Below are 20,407 nucleotides of genomic sequence, written 5' to 3'. Positions count from 1 at the left end.
ATTAATTAGAGATCTAACACATGCAGGTCTCCCTTTATTGATTAATTCTGTAGAGAGGAATGGGCATTCGGCGAGGCAAGGTACGGATTACCCCTTAATTCCCTTTCCGCTGCAGTATTAATCACCTCCCTTAATGCCAGACTCGATAGTTGTTGTCTGCATGACTCAAGTGCCGCTGCGATATCACTCCCAGTGTCAGTCGGTCTGGAGACACAGGCACCTGACTCTCCTTCTTAGTTTTGCTGCTAAAAGAAGAGAGAGGTTGGAGAGTAACTCGTCATTGCCCCCACAAACAAATGCACGTCCATTTCGCCCCACAGTTCTCCTGTTTCTGGATCCGATGTCAAACTTCAGACGGCGATTCCTTTACGCTGTCAGTAATCCCATAATGTTGTCCTTAAGAACACGATAACACTAAAACATTCAGTTGTTTCTTTACGTAGTATATGACAAACACTGCAGATGCAATTCAAATATTCACTTCATTCTAAGAAATTGCAATTAAATGTTTTCTTCCATTTTCGAATTCTGCCAAAAGGAAGAGACTGTTCAAATATCCGTCAAAATGATATCACTCAGGAGAAAAGTATTTTTCTCTGAATCACACAAACACAACTCCGTCCAGAAATCTTGCACGTAAGGCTCATATCTTGAATCGATGAATACAGTTCCTTACTGCGTGTCTTGCGAAATTTCCATTTCTATTTCATCGTTGCCGAAGCCGCAGTAGTTCTCCTTTGTTAAAGAAATCCAAGGAACTTTTGTTGCTGTTGATTTCAAGAACTTGGACACTTGACAACACTAGTAGCGGTGTCCGACACTCTAACTTTACGAACATGCATAGATACTATCAAAATTTTAATATCAAATACGGTACGAAAACATATCTAAAATACGATTGGTCACCGTCATTCCAATGTCACACTCACTTATTTCCAGTCACTTCTACTACAGTATTTACAAACGGGAAAAGAGCCCACACTCACTAAATAACCGTGTGAGTCGTGGAAAGTGTCTCCCGAAAGAGACCCTTCCAAAACAAATGTTTCCTCATGTGGATCTCCGAGGGAATAAATCCTTAGAAAACCGGTTCTCGAAGGTCATGAGTATTTATCCGTCGAGAAGGGGGACAAGAGCAACACTAACTAACCCTCGGCACGGTAATGATGGAGTCGTTTCGGAAGTACGGAGGTGGAAAGAGAGTCACAAAGACAGACAGAGAGGGTCTGGCAATCGACGAGGATCAACGGAAAGGCTTCGACGTCGGGAGGCGCAGAAGGAGGAGAAGAGAGGAGGTAGTGCGGCCTGAGCGGAGGTTGTTGGGTTAGTGTGGCTTTGCCGCTATCTAAGGGGGTCTCTCTCCCTCTCCACAACGACGGCAGCACACCCCGACGGCCATCCGCCACTACAGGTAACTCCACTAACCTTCTCTTAGGCCTCCTCTCCTTTCGTCGTCTTTGATTATTTCCTTTGTCTCTTTTTTCGTTTTCATGTCATTCTTCCCCTCTGCGTTTTCAATTATTCATTATTCAGTTATCTTCTTTTTTTTGTTCCATTCACTGCCAAAGTTCAGGTGGCAACTTACTTAATGAAACTTATGTGTACAAGCAGAGAGAGAGAGAGAGAGAGGACGCATTACTAGGAGGCAAGTGCAACACCCACAGCTCACATGTGGAGATGTCAGCGAGGCCGTGATCTTGTTAGTGGCAAGTGGATTACTAGAAAACGCGATATACACTAAGCATCGACCTCAGACCCCGGCACAGCACTTCTTTTTGTTTCTTTCGAAACGAGAAACATTTTTCAGCCGAGGGGTCCCTCGGCTGCATTTGCAACGGGGAAACTCCCTAAGCGAACACCGCACAAAACATGGCAAATGACAAATCTTCGAGTTCGTGTTTATCCTTCGCCCTAATGATACACACCGGTAGATAAATCCAAGGAGAAATGGCTGAGAAGGAGGAGGAGGAAGAGGGAGAGGAGAAGGTAGAGAAGGGCGAGCAGGTGGGTCCTTCCCCTCAGCGAACGTCTACACACCATCCCGTTCCACCACGAATATGACCCAGTTGATTCAAAGCTCCCCGCGCCTCGTCCTCCTCCGGGCACACACGCACACATGGGCTCCCTCTCGGACGCATATACACACATACATACGCACGCACACGCATGCACACACGCTTCCGCTCACACGTGACACAGACACGTGAGGGGAGACCGCGGGGAACCGCTAGCACGTGGCTCCTTTGGTTCTGATACACAGATCTCTCTCTCTCTCTCTCTCTCTCTCTCTCTCTCTCTCTCTCTCTCTCTCTCTCGTCGATAGCTCGCTTAGCTTACATTTCCATTTTCTTATTTACATTATATCTATATAATACAAATGCTATTGTAAGTAATTATATGTACCCTCAGTATACTTGTTTGTTCACGGCATTGCCTATTTGCCTAATAATTGCCCTTGCTTTGTCACTTCTATTATATCAAATCTGTGTCAAGTGTATTGACCGATAAAACAGTATCAAAAAATCCAATAATCGTTGTAGAAGTAAGCAACTAACAGAAGCGCCACTACTTGCTCTCTTTCTCTTTTTTTCCTTCCGTCCATCTTCCAGAGGTAAGGAAAGAGAGCGACCACTGGGTGAGAGACGGAGAGAGAGAAAGATGGGGAGAGAGAGAGTGAGAGATGAGAGAACGGGCTGCTCAAGGCCAAGGTTTCTTGAAGGAGGAAAAGGCGCTCTCCTTAGCTCTCGGAAGAAATGTACAGGAAGGATTAGGAAACACCAGATTACATTTCGCATTTCGGCATCGCGGACCAAGCTTAGATAAATAAAGCGCAACAAACAGATGATTTAAACTCTAGGAATGACTTTATCAAAGAGGTCTCTACTTAATTTATAATTCACTACAGGAGAATGAAGTATAAACTTCTCAAACAGGAGAGAGAGAAAAACAATAAACATAAATGGTAGCAAAGGAATTAACTGAAGAGGGAAAACGATGTCAATTGTATACAATAGAGGTAGCGCTTAGGGCAAAGGGGGTTAGTGTGAGAAAAAATAACAGGTTGGGGGCAAAACCTAAAGTAAAAACCACTATATTCATCTGTCTTTCTACGTTTGATGAAGTCACTGAACTGGATATAAAGTAAAAATTCAATAAATTACATGCTTTTTGTTCACTGTTATACTAAATCAGAATTAAAAAAACCATATAATTGCGCTTTGGTTTATAGAACGGCGAAAATAAAAGAAAAATAACATTATGGAGACAAGAACCTTCCAAGAAACAAGAAGCCAGGCAGCTACACAGATTACAGGTAAAATATATACCTTGAGAATGTGCACGGATATTACAAAGCACAAGAAATTCAACTTTTATCCGGACTCCTTAGATTTCTTGATGGCTAATAACGACAAGATAAATGCAAATAAAGTGCATTATATATATATATATATATATATATATATATATATATATATATATATATATATATATATATATATATATATATATATATAACTGCGTAAGTAAGACAGAGCAATCAAATAAGGCACAATATCTTTAACTTTAGAGTATGTCACTCTGACGTTAACTATTTTTTCTTGCTGTTTTGCACATTATTGATTTTTTAGGGGTCAAATCTTTCACTAATCTCTGTGGCTCAAAGTTATTTGATGATTTTTGAAGTCTTTTTTTCCTGTTTAACAGTAATTTTATGCCGAACAATTATCTAGGAGCATTCATTCAGAGTAAAATGTTTTAGCAACATTGCTGCTTACCAAACGTAGTAGTTCAGTTGTAATATCCAAAGTGTGCGTCTTCCCTTTTATAATAGTTTTTAAATTTATCTACTAGTTGATAGCTTACATCATATCGTTAAGTTACACTGCAAGACCTGGAAGTAAAAGCAAATCAGTGGCTTCTTTTAAGCATCACCTTTATTAAATCAATTCGTCTATAAAATTTTAAAATAATATTTACGTTCCTCAGCGTTCGATCTTAGCGACCTCCGTATATAATCATATAGTGACAATAGTAGATCTACAGTACATGTGACCTTTACCTACACTAGTGTAATGACAGTTATTGACAAGACACCTGTCTCATAACAGATACTGTCCCAACTTTCCTCGGATGCACGGTGTACACGCGAGCCTCCGTATCCTCACACCTACTGATTGGAAAACAGCTTTGATCAATCTTTTATGCCACATATTTCTATTAGATGTGGAACTCTGTCCCCTCCTTACTGTTTCTTGAATCATCTGGTAATGAAGAGGCATATATGTCATAAGACAGGGAAGGTGGTAGTGGAGGGGGGGGGGTTTAAACGACCTTTTCTTGTATTGGCTGACCTTGAATTTATTGCCGATATGCCCATCTCGATCACGTCACCAAAAAGAAGCCAAAGACAGTAGAGATGACCTAGTGCAACAACACTTGTTTCTACTTGTACAGTCACATTCACCATCAATATTGCACCAATTCAAAATTGCAAATATAACTGTTTCAATTAACAACTTAGTTAAATTTTCGCACAGCCTTTGGCATCTTCTCGTTAGAAGAAACTCTCCAAGCCCGCTATCACTAACACCTTGTCTTCAGTGTCTAAAAACTATTCTGTAATCGTATAAACAGTGTTATTAATGCTAGAAACGAAATCCTATTGCGAAGACTTACATTAGTCTCTCTCTCTCTCTCTCTCTCTCTCTCTCTCTCTCTCTCTCTCTCTCTCTCTCTCTCTCTCTCTCTCTCTGAGAGTATCCATAGAGTACACATGAAAGAAAGACTTTTCTTTGCACGAACCACTAGTCACGTGGGTTAGGCAAATGTGTGTGCGTGTGTGTGTGTGTCTGTGGAGGCATGACCTGGTGACGTGTTTACCCTCTTGCACGCAATCAATACACTTGTCAGGCACTCACTTACCGTGTCATGCACTGCTGGATGTTTCCATTGTCATGAAATGCACTTTTAGCGCAAAATTTCTTCTCCTCTGCCACTTCCAGCCTTCACTGATCTCGCTTTCGTTGGCTATAAGGACAAGATATCTATCTATCTTGTTTTTATACCTGATGGTTTCACTGCCCTGAGAGATGGAGCCTGTATGCATATAAATGAATGGACGCATACGCAGATGACAAGGTACAATCAACCTCGGTAGCAAAATCACAAAAGATGCCTATTTTGGTTTCGTTTCCGATGCTTTATAGTTATAAACCAAGAATTTCAAAGGGGCAGCTTCTAGAACTGGGATGCTTTTCTTGCTCAGAATGGTGGTTATCTACTTAATCATCAGATTTTGTAGCATTAAATATGCGCGAGAGTTTGTTTTAGAGAATACAGTCTTAATCAGAGCTGAACTAAATTGGTTCTGCTTCAGAATGTAACATTTTTCTCTCACCCGCAAGTTGGACTAGTTTTGTAATTGTTCCGGAATTTGGCGGTGATGGTAAATTGATATAGAGAGAATATTGGGTAGCGTTACACAATGGAAATAGGATTAACATTTTGTCTTCACGTACGAACCAAAGAATAAAAGGGCTCATTGACTACATTTTCTACTGGTAGTGAATATTTTACGGATAAGAGACGGGGAGTAATACTTTTCATTGTGCCAAAAACGAAAAGAGGCTATTAGCTTGTTACATTCTTATTATCACAACTTCCCCTGATCTTGGCCTGCTAAGACGTTAGCACCAAGCCTCCAGTCGATAGACCAGTATATTTAATGGATGAGCCGATAACCAACGTGAGAAATTAACTATAATCTCTGAGGTGTTTCATCCAAGTTACAACGCTAAAGGAAATCAATGACTCTACATAAATTACCGGGTTTTGGCTTTCAACATCTCATGCCCTCCTGAGAAACCTTTTTACGTGCACCCCCTCGGTCGCCCAAGTTGCCCAACCCACTAAAATAGCTATTGATTTACAGTACCGTTTGTCTGATTGCAAATCTGAATAATAAAAAATAAGACAATAAAGACACATTCAAAATGAACTGAAAATATGTTAGGGATTTCAGTAAGACACTGTGGATTACGTAAAACATTCAGAGACAGATGATTCAATCCTGCTTGCTCCAGAATGAACGTAAAATACCAACGTGCCTGCGTTAGTGGATGCTAGGTCACACGCCTGAAAGACAAACAAGGCTAAAAGAACAGCTAATAAACGGTAAGAGTCTTTACGTGAGATTAGATGATGCATTCCAAGAGCGTCAAAAATAGCGTGAGCCAAGTAAGCTGCCTTGCATTACTGACCCAGACTATGGCGACGGAAAAACGTTTTCTGTAGCCAGCTTCACAACAGTGATAATAATAGTAATAAAATAACAGTTTATAAATATCTCATAATCTGTATGAGTCACAAACTGTTGAAAAAATCACACTGATGCGAAGGTAAATTTATATTTACACATATATACTGTATATACATACATATACATATATATATATATATATATATATATATATATATATATATATATATATATATATATATATATATAACTCAAACTCTCGACAACCTTCTTAGTTCCCCTCAGCAAGATTAACAAACCAACCCGAGATCGATTCCTCAGAGAGAGGAAAAAAAGGTATGAGGTAGTTTTTTTTTTCTTATTCATATACCTTTGTAGATATTAGCTGTGATTTATACACATGGGTGTTAATCAGCTGTTACGGGTTGCGGTTGGTGATGGGGAGAGAGAGAGAGAGAGAGAGAGAGAGAGAGAGAGAGAGAGAGAGAGAGAGAGAGAGAGAGACCCAACAAAATGTATACCATCATAATAATTACTCGGGAGGGCTTCGGCAGGGTGGTCCTCACCCAGCAAGGTGAAACCATTCATCATATATTCGTCGAAATCTCTCTCTCTCTCTCTCTCTCTCTCTCTCTCTCTCTCTCTCTCTCTCTCTCTCTCTCTCTCTCTCTCCCAGCAATTTTGTAGCAAAGCTCCTCGGGTCGTTCCGTCTGACGAGCAGAGAAGCAAACCGAAATGAAGTCGATTATCTCTTTAAATAAACTAACATGTGACAAATTGAAAAGTGATATTTGAAAACAGCGTCTTTTTGTTGTTTCTGACTTTCATTCTCTCCTCGTTTATTCGCAGACTGGATAATTTGGAGATCAGTTGTCTTTTACTTAACTCAGTTTTCATTTTCTAGACCAGCTACGATTATGACATTTAATTTTATGTTCGGCTTAAATGTTTTTACTAATAGCCAGCATATTCTTCCAAAGAATATCAGATAGAACAGTTTGTTATTTATGAGGAAAACAACTCTCTTTTTTGTGGTCTCCTGTGTCGTTGCAATAGAAAAAAAACTCGATGACATTTATATAACGTGATGCACTGAAAGGGCGATTTTATGCGTGTTTTAAAAATAGAAAGACGGAGGATGGGATAAATATCCAGTATATAATATTCTGAATTAGCGAGTATATATAAAATCACGATATTAAAGAGTATATATAATATTCTGATATTAACGAGTAATATCTAATATTCTGACATTAAAGAGTACGAGACTTATACATAATTATGACTAAATCTTTACATTAAAAAAGCCGTTCACTGCCTTCTCTGTAGTTTGGAAATAATATATAAGAATTGCTCTCCCCACCAAGATCTTTATTGACATCCAGAGGCTCCCGGCTGATCATTATTTACGAAGGGACTAATTAACTGATTAACCTTATTAGAGCAACAGGCTCTGGGATCATCATAATTATTTCCACAAATGTCATCATATATTCCATATGTGGGGCCTGAAGTGTGCAGGAGGGCAGGGCGAGCGTGGATGGTCGGTGCTTTATCAGTCTTCATATTTGAATGTTTATAGAAGTAATTTTTGTTCGGAAATTGTAACGTAAATAAGAGGACGATATTCAACAACTGCGTATATATGGACAAATATACATATAATATAATATGATATATATATATATATATATATATATATATATATATATATATATATATATATATATATATATACATATATATATATATATATATATATATATATATATATAATGTATATATATGTATATATATATATATATAAATACTTTACTCGTGGTTGTCAGTTGTTTTAGGAGCAATACAAATTCTTTGCCTTTTTGTAAGTAATCAGGTAAAGTGACCTATACAAAACTTGTATTGAATCTAATCATCGAGTCGACGATAATGATATGAAAAGGGTTACACTAAATGTTCGTAGGCTTTCAGTACTCGTATTTCTCTCTCTCTCTCTCTCTCTCTCTCTCTCTCTCTCTCTCTCTCTCTCTCTCTCTCTCTCTCTCTCCGGCCGGATACTCTTTACATTCCTTTCATTAAGGATAATGGGAAAAGATTCGTAAGTGGTTCAATATCTTGTTACTATGAGAAAATCATCCCATACCGGAATCATCGGGTCCTTTGTCACAGGAGAATCGATGAGACGGTCTTTTTAACGAGCCGGTAAAAAGGGCGGCTTTGAAGACATAAATGAATAAAATACTGATTCTTAACAAAGGCGAGTGCTCACAATACAGCAATACAGCATTTCTCTTGAAGTCTCCTTAAAAAGTGCGGAATGAAATCGGGTTAGACTTGAGCTCTTTTTTTTTTTTTTTTTTTTTTTTTTTTCCATTAAGGCAACGTTTATTTCTCATCATTTATATTCACGTGTTTGATGATTTTTTTCCATCTGGGGTTTCTTGCCACTTGGAGATTCTCAGGAACTATAATCAATGTTACTATATAAATCATAATGGATGAATGCTGCGGTCTCTTGCGATTTACGTTGATGCAGTTCAGTAGATCGTTCGTATGACTTCGACAATTGCGGATACCCAGTGCCCTTAGCTAGCTCCTTTGACTCTTAAGACAAATGCAAATACCCAGTGCCCTTAGCTAGCTCCTTTGGCTCTAAAATGTAAATCAAGGGGCTGTATGAAGAGCGATGTACCTGCTTTGTAAAGGACGGGAGATAGGAAGACCAGCAGAGACAGGAAGCGAATTTCAAACGTGGGAGTTGGAGAGAAACACTGATAGAACCGCGAAGTCTAAGGACTGCTTTCAAGTACTCCAGCAGAAACTCCATCACAAAGACTGCCTTTCTTTCTCCAATACAGCCATATCATTTAACCAGTTACGAGAAGCACTGTTCCACTAGAAAGGTGATGCCCTTGAACAAGGTCAAGAGGTACAAGGTCTACCCGACTGGGTGGAGTCGCCTCATACCTGGGATAACTACGTAGAGGATGACGTATCTTAGAGGTACCTGCTCATTACGGCAGTTCACCGGCTGACGCAATATGGAGGTAGACAAAGCTCCGCCTACATGGGGGATTTGGGGAGAAGTGAGCAGACCTTCTCTTTCTCTTGGCCTTGCCCTCAATATTATGCAAATTTTGCAATGAATGTTCGAATAATTTTCAAGTCATTAAACAGGGGGATAGGATCTCTCAACAGTTACTTAGTGCGAGAAGTATAAAAATGAAACTGAAATGACTAAGAAAATGCACCGGAATGTTGATAGACATAAAGATGATCACGATGGCCCCCGACGCCGCGCGAGGCAAAGAACCTCTGAGAAATTCCGTCAATCATCTCTTTCCGCTCTATTTTCCACAAATCTCCAGCCTCTCTTTTCATGTTTCTCATCCAAGTAGGTCTGGTTTTTCAAACACTCCCTTTCATCATTGCCTCCTCTGAATGTGGAACTTCCGTAACTTCCCCTATGATATCAAACTTCCGTAATTTCCCGTATGATATCACTTGTAACTCTTATCCTGCCGTCATTCTTCTCAAGAGCTATATTCTCAAATCATCATTTTATATATATATATATATATATATATATATATATATATATATATATATATATATATATATATATATATATAATTTCACTGCCATACTATGATTTATGTCCATATGGCAATACAGATTGTAATAGACTTATGCATAACCGCGCTTTTTTATGCAATTTTAGTCTTTAATTTCCAGGTCGTGTTCTGCCTCCACCTGTTTGATTTTCCATTTTTACCCTTTCACTAAATTCCAACTCGGGAGAACCTCTACTGGATACCATTGTTCCTAAATGTTAGAAATATTCAACCTCAATAATCCTTTTTTCCTAAATGTTAGAAATATTCAACCTCAATAATCCTTTCTCCAGCAAATGTTATTTCATCCCTCTGTGCATGCTTTGTCCTCATTACCTGCTTTTCCTTGACCTATTTTGAGTTTTATCTCTATCATCTGCATATCCTAATACTGTCAAGTTTCCATCGTCACACCAATCTCTACCCTTTCTTCCATCTCCGATCACTTTTTTTCATTATAAAAATCTGAGAACGGTAAACAGCAAAGGTGAAATAACATATCCTTGTGGCACTCCTCTGATTACTGCAAATTCACTTGTAAGGACCCCACCAACATTAACTTTGCCTGTGCTTTCTTCATGGATTATTTCAATTAGCTTTACATATTTAACAGGATGCCATAGTGTCACAAGATTTTCCATGATATTGGCCTGTGGGCTCTGTCAAAAGCCTTCTCTTAATTCACAAAAGCTATAAGAAGAGCATTTTTAAATTCCATACCCCTCTGCGCAATATGTCTTGACACAATATTTGACCTGTACAATTCCTCCCTTTTCTAAGACTAGCTTCTTCATCTTTAATTATTTTATGTTTCTTTCCACAGTCCACTGAGGATATGTTTTCCGAATATTTTTATTACAACCGACGCGACTGCAATGCCTGTTTCCTCATTACACATTCTGCTAAACAGTCAAGTTCGTATACGAGGTGTCATTTAAGTTTCAGCTAAAATAATCTTTTCAGTGATACTGATTCCTCTTCAAACAGAAAAGCAAACATAAAATCTGTGAAGAGTTCCAAAGTCTCACATAAACGAGGACAAATGAAAATAGCACATTCCATGCACACACAAAACAGGGCATGCACCAACTTTACCTTATATGATTTCTGATGAGATTAAACATTCTTTAACCGCGATTATTTTAAATTCATAGTCTAGACATTTTACTTTTGTCAATCACCTATGCGGCATTCCGGGGTTTCAAAAGTGAAATTACTTTGATTTGCATTTCCCTGTGCGAGTTAATAAAATTACTCATAAATATGATCTCGTATGCGCGGTTAAACTACTGACTTCCTGGGGGATTCCATTAGCATTTGCGTCAAGGAATTCGATTAAAAACTCCCCTGTCTCTGTCTGTCTGTCTGTCTGTCTGTCTCTCTCTCTCTCTAATATATATATAATACAGTATATATATTATATATATATATATATATATATATATATATATATATATATATATATATATATATATACACACATACAAATATATGTACTGTATATGTGTTGTGTGCGTGTGCACGCTCGCTTGCAGGTGCGCGTGGTGTGTACTAATATTTGTATAGGTTGTCGCAAAAAAGGTCAAAGTTATCTACGGAATTAACAGAGTCATAAATATATCAATAATAAAAGAATAAATAAATAAAACAAGCACTAAGCGTCCACATCACTTTGGGGATGGTTATGACCTTTTCCTTTCCAGTAGCCCCTTGAATAATGGGTTTTTATTTGCTGCAAATGCCCGTAGGAAAAACAACATCACGGCCAACACTTATTGATCAGTTGCACTCAAATGTCGTCAGCCATAACTCAATGTTTGTATGATACGCGTTCCGCACAGCTATGCTCTTGACAGCCTCAAACGCGCCAGGGACGAGTGTGTCATAATTTAATGAGATAACAAACGAGAACTCACAAGCACGAAATGGATCGTCTCGTGGACTTTGAAGGCGAACACTTAATGCTTATTGTGTGGTGTTCTTTCTAAGTAAGCGACTGAATCATTCATATTTCCCCATATTCCCGTTAAAATATCATGGGGAGGGCAACAAATTTCTCATACAATGTTATGTATTAAGACGAGAAAAAAAAAAAAAAACGCCAGCATATGTCAGAGCAGCGCTTGAAAAAGTGAATAAATAAAAAGTACGAATTCGTAATGGGTATCCGGCACCGTTTCCATCACGACGACATTTATGCAAACATCCGGTAACAACGGAAGTAAAAGGTCAATAATGAGTTACTCCCAGTATGCGAGCTGGAATGCTCTCCAATCAATACAGTAATATCTTGTAGCGTCATACACATCAAGGAGCTTCCGCTATGCACGCTGGAGAGTTAATAATATTCGAACATTGATTTTGTTTTGTTTCTGCTTGTTTAAAAAGAAGGACAGACATCATTTAATGCTGGAAACTAAGAAATACTGACAGGGGAGAATCGCGTCAGCTCATCCCAATATTACACAGCGGGACCAGGTCACTGAACCTTCATATCATCATCGACCACGCTATGGGAAAGGGTCTGATGACCTCTTCACTCCCGCCTTTGTCACAGCCGCTGTAAAGGGGATAGGAGGAAAGAACTTAAACTCCGGCTACTTCCATAGCTCTGCTGCTCTTACGTAATGGTGCTTTGAAAGCACTAAGCAGTTTTCTATGTAGGAAGTCTTTAGGAACGTGAAATAACTTTTTCATTTTTATTTCTCCACTGTAAATGTCATACAGGATCCGGTACAAGATTTTCCTTCTGAAATGAAATCCGCACCAAAAATACGAACTATCGGAAAAGTTAATGAAAAATCAGTGATGTTTGCAGCGTATCTCCAATATTTAGTTCGTGTTGTACAGAGACGATTCGACGTTTGCAGAGTGATCTAGGAGCAAGAGACTGTGCCAGCAAAATTCTAGCTTCGTCTAAAACAGTAGGGTTTGGCGACTGCTTTTCAAATATTAAACACCTAACATTAATACCATAGCTCTTTAATTTCGGAACTCTTACCAAATTATTCTAATTCCTTCGGCGCCAACATAAATCATGAAGATTCCACGAGAGACAACGTGGCTAAATACAGACATGGACTAGCGATACAATTGCGCACTCACGCACATACTGACCCACAAGGGAGAAAGAACAGGGCAACAGAAAAAACTTTGAGGATCTTGGCAGTCGAGCTTTCGTGACTCGGGAGTCGTGGAACTGGCTTTTCCTATACAGTCATTTTACATGCAAAACATCTCTTATTAGTCTGAATCAACATGGTTGATGAGTTTACCCGTACCGGTATGAATCACGAATCGGTCGTTCTATTGACTTGCATACGCGGTTGTTATTTCTTGACCATGTTGAAAAACTACAGATTTTTTTTTACCGCCCTTCACACCTTTTTAAAATTATATATATAGGTGTGTGTGTGTGCGTGTGTGTGGTGTGCGTGCGTGTAGTTTTTCAAACGTGAAAACTTATCAGCGGAACATTGTTACTTTGGAAGAACTGATGTGTGCCGAGTTTAAGCATCTTTTTGCGCCCGATTACCAATACAAAACGTGTATCTCTCAGGAAAACTGCTTCATACTTTTACAAAACATATATGGCTGATGAGGTTATGCAACTCCATTAAAAGAAAGTAAATCTCTTGCACGTGTCCGTCATTTTCATTGCTGGAGCTTAGACTTATTATCATGATTCATTTACTGAATATCAGTCGCACATGAATGGCAACTGATTTTCATTTACACATGAACATTTTTGCATGTAAATGCAATAAGGCTGTAAAGAATTAACAGCTTCAGCAACAACATCAACAATAATAATAATAATATCTGCACGTCTTTAATTCCATTACACTTCTGCTACTTTCCTTGGCATGCAAGATACAGCGTGATGCACAGGACCTCCTATTTTTCGGCATCGGTGAGCACTCAGTAAAATCTCGGGTGAAATAAAGAAATGCATCTTGCACTATTGACATTCGGGCATAGGCTTGAATAAGGCATTGTTAAATTAAAATTCAAAGTTTCATTCACGTCCCATACGAAGACAAATATTTGTTGGTCCATCGTGGGGTTAAACTAGCTCCCAAACTCTCCAACTCTCTCCCTTTTCTTTCGGTTAACTAGCCTCCTTTTTCCATTCAACTTCCAATCCTCTCTCTCTCTCTCTCTCTCTCTCTCTCTCTCTCTCTCTCTCTCTCTCTCTCTCTCTCTCTCCTTAGGCGTTCCTCCCCCCTGTCTTCCTCCTATCGGGCCTTCTACATCACACATACTTCGATCGCCCCGCCGCACGTGTTGAGAGTAGGCAAGCCACGCTGGCGTGCGGCCATTGAATTTTGATCAAAATCCCCTAAACATGCTGCAAATTGCCTCCAGATGATTCTTGTGAGACTTGAGTGATCACTTGTTCCATGTAACGAACACGTAGAAGGAATAAATGTGCTTATCTAAGTTATGGAGTCACACGTGACACCTCCAACGACATCACTTGCGCGCGGGCGCCCTTGGGTCGCGTGACTTGCCTACTACCACCCATCCACCCACCCTCTCTCTCTCTCTCTCTCTCTCTCTCTCTCTCTCTCTCTCTCTCTCTCTTGCGCCTCCCTGTAAATCTGTTTACAGTATCTGAACGATGGGTTTGTTGCCGATGATGAGGCATACTATAGAACTAAACAGAGGTCACGATAAAATAAAAAAGAAATAAGAGAGATGACGACACAGCGTTAAATATTTCATATACGTCTTTGAACAAGATGTTTACTGATATCGGTTGCTGAAATCCCTCTGAGTGGCGACAGGCATATTCCCGTTTGACGTTCTGTTTTCCCTCTCACGTGAGGGTTAACCAAGGTCACGTGAGTTCGACCGCGCATGACGTCACTGGCGAGTCGGGATTGACCTTGTTTCGAGAGCCGTTGAAGACTGGGAAGTAAATTTCTGGATGAGCGTCCGATGCTGCTTCAGTCTCAAACCGCCGCTGAAATGTGTTAACTGTTAAACAACATTTGCTCCTTGGGAGAGAGAGAGAGAGAGAGAGAGAGAGAGAGAGAGAGAAACCATTGCTATGTTCTTAACTGAGCATTAGAAAACCGAAAATCTTAATGAAAAAAAATAACAAAGATTGGAATATTTATGAGGCAACAATAAACTCAAGGCATTTGATCGATTCCTTTTCCCTTCGTTCTTGTCAAAGAATAGAGGGTAAGGTGAACCACAAAGAAAGATAAGAGATAGAAGAAAAATTTTCAAGCAGAAAAAGGTGGGTAAACATTCCCAGTGGATAGCTACAGCTTAGCTTCATAATCCTGTCTTGCAAAGTGGACAGTTAAGGGAGATGAATCACAGCGAAAAGCCTCAAGGCCACAGACTAATTCAGTCGAAGAAAGATTAATTAAGCTCAACAAAACTAAAGCAGCCTCACGTGGGGAACAGGCACTCGACGCAGCCTGGAAACACTTAGTGGGATGTTAGTCATAGATTATTAATAGAGAGAAAGACAGAGCGAGAGTATGATGCCATCAGAATCACGATGTCACAACATATTTATTTGGAAAGGGAAATGGCAGTTTTGCATCCCGAGAGTATGGCATATGAAGACTGCAGTTGCTGCCAACGCTGCCTTTGCTTCTACTCGACGACCTTTCAATGCAATGTTCTGTGGGCAAAATAAATGGGAAAACTGAATGTGCAAATAAGCAAAGGCAACTTGTGTTAGTGAGTTTATAATCCCAAATACACTCGAAAGTAAAGAAAATGCTCTTGATGAAAGACAATATAATATCGCAATATTACAGGGAATGTTGACTTTTCAAGCGAGTGTTGCTGCTGTGTTTTGATTCGAAGGAAACGAAACGAAGCACTGAAGATGAATAATGCAAAATGTACAAAGAGGCCAGGCAGGTAGCTTGAAGAAGCTCTTTATATGCAGTCAAAGAAAAAGCAAGCGACGGCCTCGCAACTCACGTGTAGGGTATGACGTCAGACAGCCCAGTTTGACCTTCGTTATTGACATAGACCTACAAGAAAACAACTATGTTTGGTCCTTAACCCCTCGACAACAACAAAATTTACCTTTTCTCTAGATATATATTCCGAATTCTCTTATGTAGGTAGTTAGCTACGTATACGCACCTATGAATTAACCCCCCCCCCCAACCCCAACTCAAATCATTTCACACATCTGTGATTATCATCAAATGTGCATACGGTCAGTTGTAGTCATCGCAGGTTTTAATAATTTCCCATAGTGTCCTAGCCAAATGCAACGCAAACACACACACACACACACACACACACACACACACACACACACACACACACACTCACAGCAATCTATATCATGATCAGAGTCTGAGAAAACCATAAGTATCCGTTCTTCTCGAATACATCTTTCGAGAAAGCATTCTCTTGATTTTCCTGAGTTTCAGCGATATTTGCTGAAATCCTGACAGTTGCTTTACAGCACACGCCCTCAGTTTGTCCTTTTTATTCAAAACTTGTTGACAGAGAATAAAAATAAATAAAAAATAAACGGACTGTCGGATAAAACCTAGTAAAGTTTGAAAAAACACAGCGTTATTATTAATTGATTCTTCATATGAAAAGGTTCAAGGTTAACGAGACAATGACATTTTTTTTCTTTCTGCTTTTCATAAAAAAGTGATTATTGGCGAGTAATTACTGTGATATAAAAAAAATCACAATAAATCAAAGAGTGGAACAAACGCTCATAATTAGTCAATCGGGTTATAATGTATTTAATTATAGTCATTATCTCACGTTAGGAAGGTGCATAAAGGTTGTTTATCTATGCGTATTCGACCATATTAGGTGAGGGTAACGATCTGGCTTTAGAGAAGAAAAATTACGTGCGTGAACTGACAATTTGCATCAACTTTATCCAAAATTTCATTGGTTTATTAACAGAGTAATAACTAATGAATTTGAATACAAGACAGAAAACTTAGAGAGAGAGAGAGAGAGAGAGAAACTTTACATTCAAGAGGTGTCCGGCATAAACGATAACTGAAATCAAGATCCCAACCTTTACGTCCCTGACAGGGAAAGCAAACAGGCCTCTACACTTTTTGGTATTGGAAAACAGCGTAAACGTGTATCCATTAACGATCTCCATCTTATCAAAAGATCTCTTTCTATTGAATGCCTCAAAAGCCATTATTGCTCGATGGAGGATGTTTGCTAAGCTTCGCAGTAACTCCAAAGTGTAATTGGCCTGAAACCATTTGATATCGTATTGTTCGATGGTGAAGGATACAACATTTGCTAATGGAGAATGACGCTGCACATTGAGCCCACGGTCAGCTATAGAGCCAAGCTAACGCCAGCGAGAGAGAGAGAAATGCAACATGTAACACCTGCTTAGTTGTATTATAAAGATACCATTCATGCAGAGGGAAGGAAACACAGTCGGTGCTACTTTGGCTTGTTATCTACCCGTCACCTACTCAGAGGTGCTAGTACTAAACATGGCGGAAGCTCTTTGGAACGCCGTGTTTAGTACTAGTCCCTCGGGGATCAAAGTGTTATATACACCCGTTTCTATATTGTGGTCGACAAATTATATTAATAAACGATATCTTCGTGTGGCCGTCTACTTTACATTTACCATACGGTGTTTAGTACCAACACCTCGGAGTAGGTGACGCGTAGATAACAAGCCAAAGTAGCACCACGCAGTCAGTGACTCAGAAGTTCTCTTTACAGAATATTTTCTTTTTCTACTTAGACATTAACGTAACTTGGTAATCATATAACCTGTGGACTAATGAATCGTGACTACTTGTAACACGTGAGAATATTAGCAGCAAAAGGAACAAGGTCTTGTTTTCGACTGAGAATGTTGTGAGAGCAAGCGGCATTCAGCAACTAGGTTTACATATACTGAGGCCTGGCGTTAATCGGGCTAGATATTCTTATAACAGCGTGGGTGTACAAAAAATTAATGTATATTCCCACGCAACTACAGTATGAGCAACTGAAATAGGTTTATGTAGGCTTCACTCATCCTCAATAACAAGCGAACAACAACGACAAGGCTCAGATCCTGCAGAGCTGCTTGTCCATTCGAATGAATTAGGCTCTCCAGTTTTGCTCAGAACATAAAAGAATAAAAGTGTTTGTAACACTAACAATGGCGAATGGACTGGCATCAGTGACACAAAGTTGGGTATGAAGTCCGGGGCAAACACTTTCGACAAGGATGCAGCAATATTTATCCTCGACAGGCTTGCAGCTGTCATACTGGTACTCAAAAATGCAAGAAATTATCTGTAAGGTATGATTTTTTTCCATTTTTAATAGGTAATCAAAGTACTTTTCTAGACTAAAATATGGTCGAGTAACAAGACTGTTCTCACACAAGCCCAGATATCTACAGGTCAGAGCTTCTGCCCTCAGAATGAACATATAAATTAATCATGGTGTAACTATCAGGAGGCTTGGGAACATAATCGGGCAGCACGGTGGCTATTCCCTAGTGGGGATGATAACTCTCCCCCATGAAATTTAACGTTCTTGGTTACGACAGTTGTCATGTGATCTCTTAAATTTTGATAAGTAGGGCCTGATTTATCACCTGGGCAGCAATATATTATATAAAAACACTGAAGCTGGATTGTGAGGTTTTAGGGCTCCATAAATTTGGAGTTCCTCTGAACGCTGTCAAATACAATTCTCAATTTACCTTACGTGAAATCACTAGACCAAGACCGTGATTTATCAGCAGTGTTTCAATGCAGTTGTGTTTCAAATCAGCCAATAAGCTAACTCGTGTTATGTAAAGTTGCTGGTTATTGCAGTTTGCAGGATATCAAGTAACTAGATTTGCAACACAAAAGGGAAAGCGTTAACTATACAAGCCCAGTGAACGGTACGCATTCCCCATCAAAATAAGCCTATATTTCAAAGAAACAGGTTATACTATTCATAAAATTTAGACGATACTGATACAACGGCTCTGAAATAATCGATCTACATGGCATAGAGTAAATCATAATTTACTCCAGTGGGTTAGATTGTGGTATGTCCAAAATCAACGTGGAAGAGACCCTGGGGAAGACAAGTGCCCCCATGAAAACTGCATTCATGTACACGTTGGTTCTCAAGTTATCGTCTGTAAAAAAAAAAAATCCAATCGCAGATACGGGGACAATGACTCCTAGACCGACCGAGAGGAAAGCATCGTCAGACAGATTAAGACTTAGTAACATCGGTAACCTTGCAACCCAGTTTGACTAAGAAGGCCCCCCCTATGCTGGGGGACTCGTTGAACTCTGCATATGCAATGCTGAAAGGTTTATTCCTGGGATGGTAAGTCTTGGTACCTTGTTAGGAGAGGAGCTGACGCCGGCGAAATTATCGCTATTGTGAGGCTTCCTTAAAGCCATAACCCACTAAAGCCTCAACACACAATTCCTTTCTAACAGGTTCATTTGCTTCATTAGCTTCATCAAAACTCCGCGGCATTGGACTATTCAAGATTTCTTGTAATCTGCCCGAAATAGAACCCCAGTACAACTTTCTCGTTTTCGTAAGCCCTTCTTGCTTTTTGGCAGACTTAATTGTTGATTTTTGTTTTAGGGAAAGTTTTTCTACATAATAGACACCATAGCTATGTATTATAAAAGTTGTAAGGGCTCAGTAAACAAAGAAAAATCGAGTACCAGCGAAGTTCTTAGGAGACTAATTTAGACTAATTATGTTGCTCAGTATCTCAAACACGCTTATCAGTTTTCAAAGGTAAAATGCTCGGGCCACATACCGCTGCACTAGGTTGTGTTATTGTTCTGTTATTTAAATAAGAAGACTAAGTCAACAAATCTTATTACATTGGTATATATATTATGAATATTTATCATTAATATTTCTGAAAATGGGTGACTTAAGATTACGGTACTGTTTGATTATTCATAAAAAACGGGAAAACCTATGTTTGCAAATATTTCTGGAAAGATTTTTTGAAGCAAAACTAGAATATGGCTGCGTAAATGTTACAATTTCCGGATCCACAAAGGTAAAACATGGCGAATGGAATTCCAACCAACATTTCAGTGTCAATGATAATTCCGTCACTCCTTTCCTCTTAACACCACCAACCCCTCTCCCAAGTCTCCCCTTCCCTCAGCCCGTTTCCTCTTTCAGAAATTCATGCCGAAAGTCAACATGTAGTCAACAGAACGTCACACTTTGGTAGGCATAACAACTAAATTTTGCAAATTACTGGCGTAAATTGATAATACTGTATATCGTGAATAACGAATTTATATACCATATATTTTGAAATACGCAGAAAAGGAACAAGGGGAGAGAGAGAGAGAGAGAGAAAGAGAGAGGGGGGGGCAGGCTTGTGCATGAATAATATAAGTACTGTGAAACAGGAAAAGAAAAGACGAATATGGTGACATTTGCACTCTGTAAATCACCAAAGTGTCCTTCGCGTGCATTTATATTATATATATATATATATATATTTATATATATATATATATATATATATATATATACATAAATATATATATGTGTG

At 39.1% G+C, this 20,407-nt stretch overlaps 1 protein-coding gene across 32 annotated transcripts in view; it reads right to left on the bottom strand.

Moving 5' to 3' along the window:
• The window catches only part of Eip74EF (Ecdysone-induced protein E74), an 874,816-nt gene that overhangs the window by 146,440 nt on the left and 707,969 nt on the right, over nucleotides 1-20,407 (bottom strand). For 2 of the 32 annotated variants that reach the window (XM_067099145.1, XM_067099141.1), the window contains exon 1: nucleotides 1,926-2,054. The exons of 27 other annotated variants lie outside the window; for them this stretch is intronic. The gene's annotated coding sequence lies outside the window, so the exon portion shown is untranslated. Of the gene's footprint in view, nucleotides 1-1,150; nucleotides 1,341-1,925; nucleotides 2,111-20,407 lie in introns of those variants that run through there. 3 more of the 32 variants (XM_067099122.1, XM_067099126.1, XM_067099121.1) reach the window with 3 other exon arrangements.

This window comes from Macrobrachium rosenbergii, chromosome 55 (genome assembly GCF_040412425.1).
Source record: "Macrobrachium rosenbergii isolate ZJJX-2024 chromosome 55, ASM4041242v1, whole genome shotgun sequence".
NCBI lineage: Eukaryota > Metazoa > Arthropoda > Malacostraca > Decapoda > Palaemonidae > Macrobrachium > Macrobrachium rosenbergii.
This window is presented reverse-complemented; position numbering and strand designations above follow the sequence as displayed.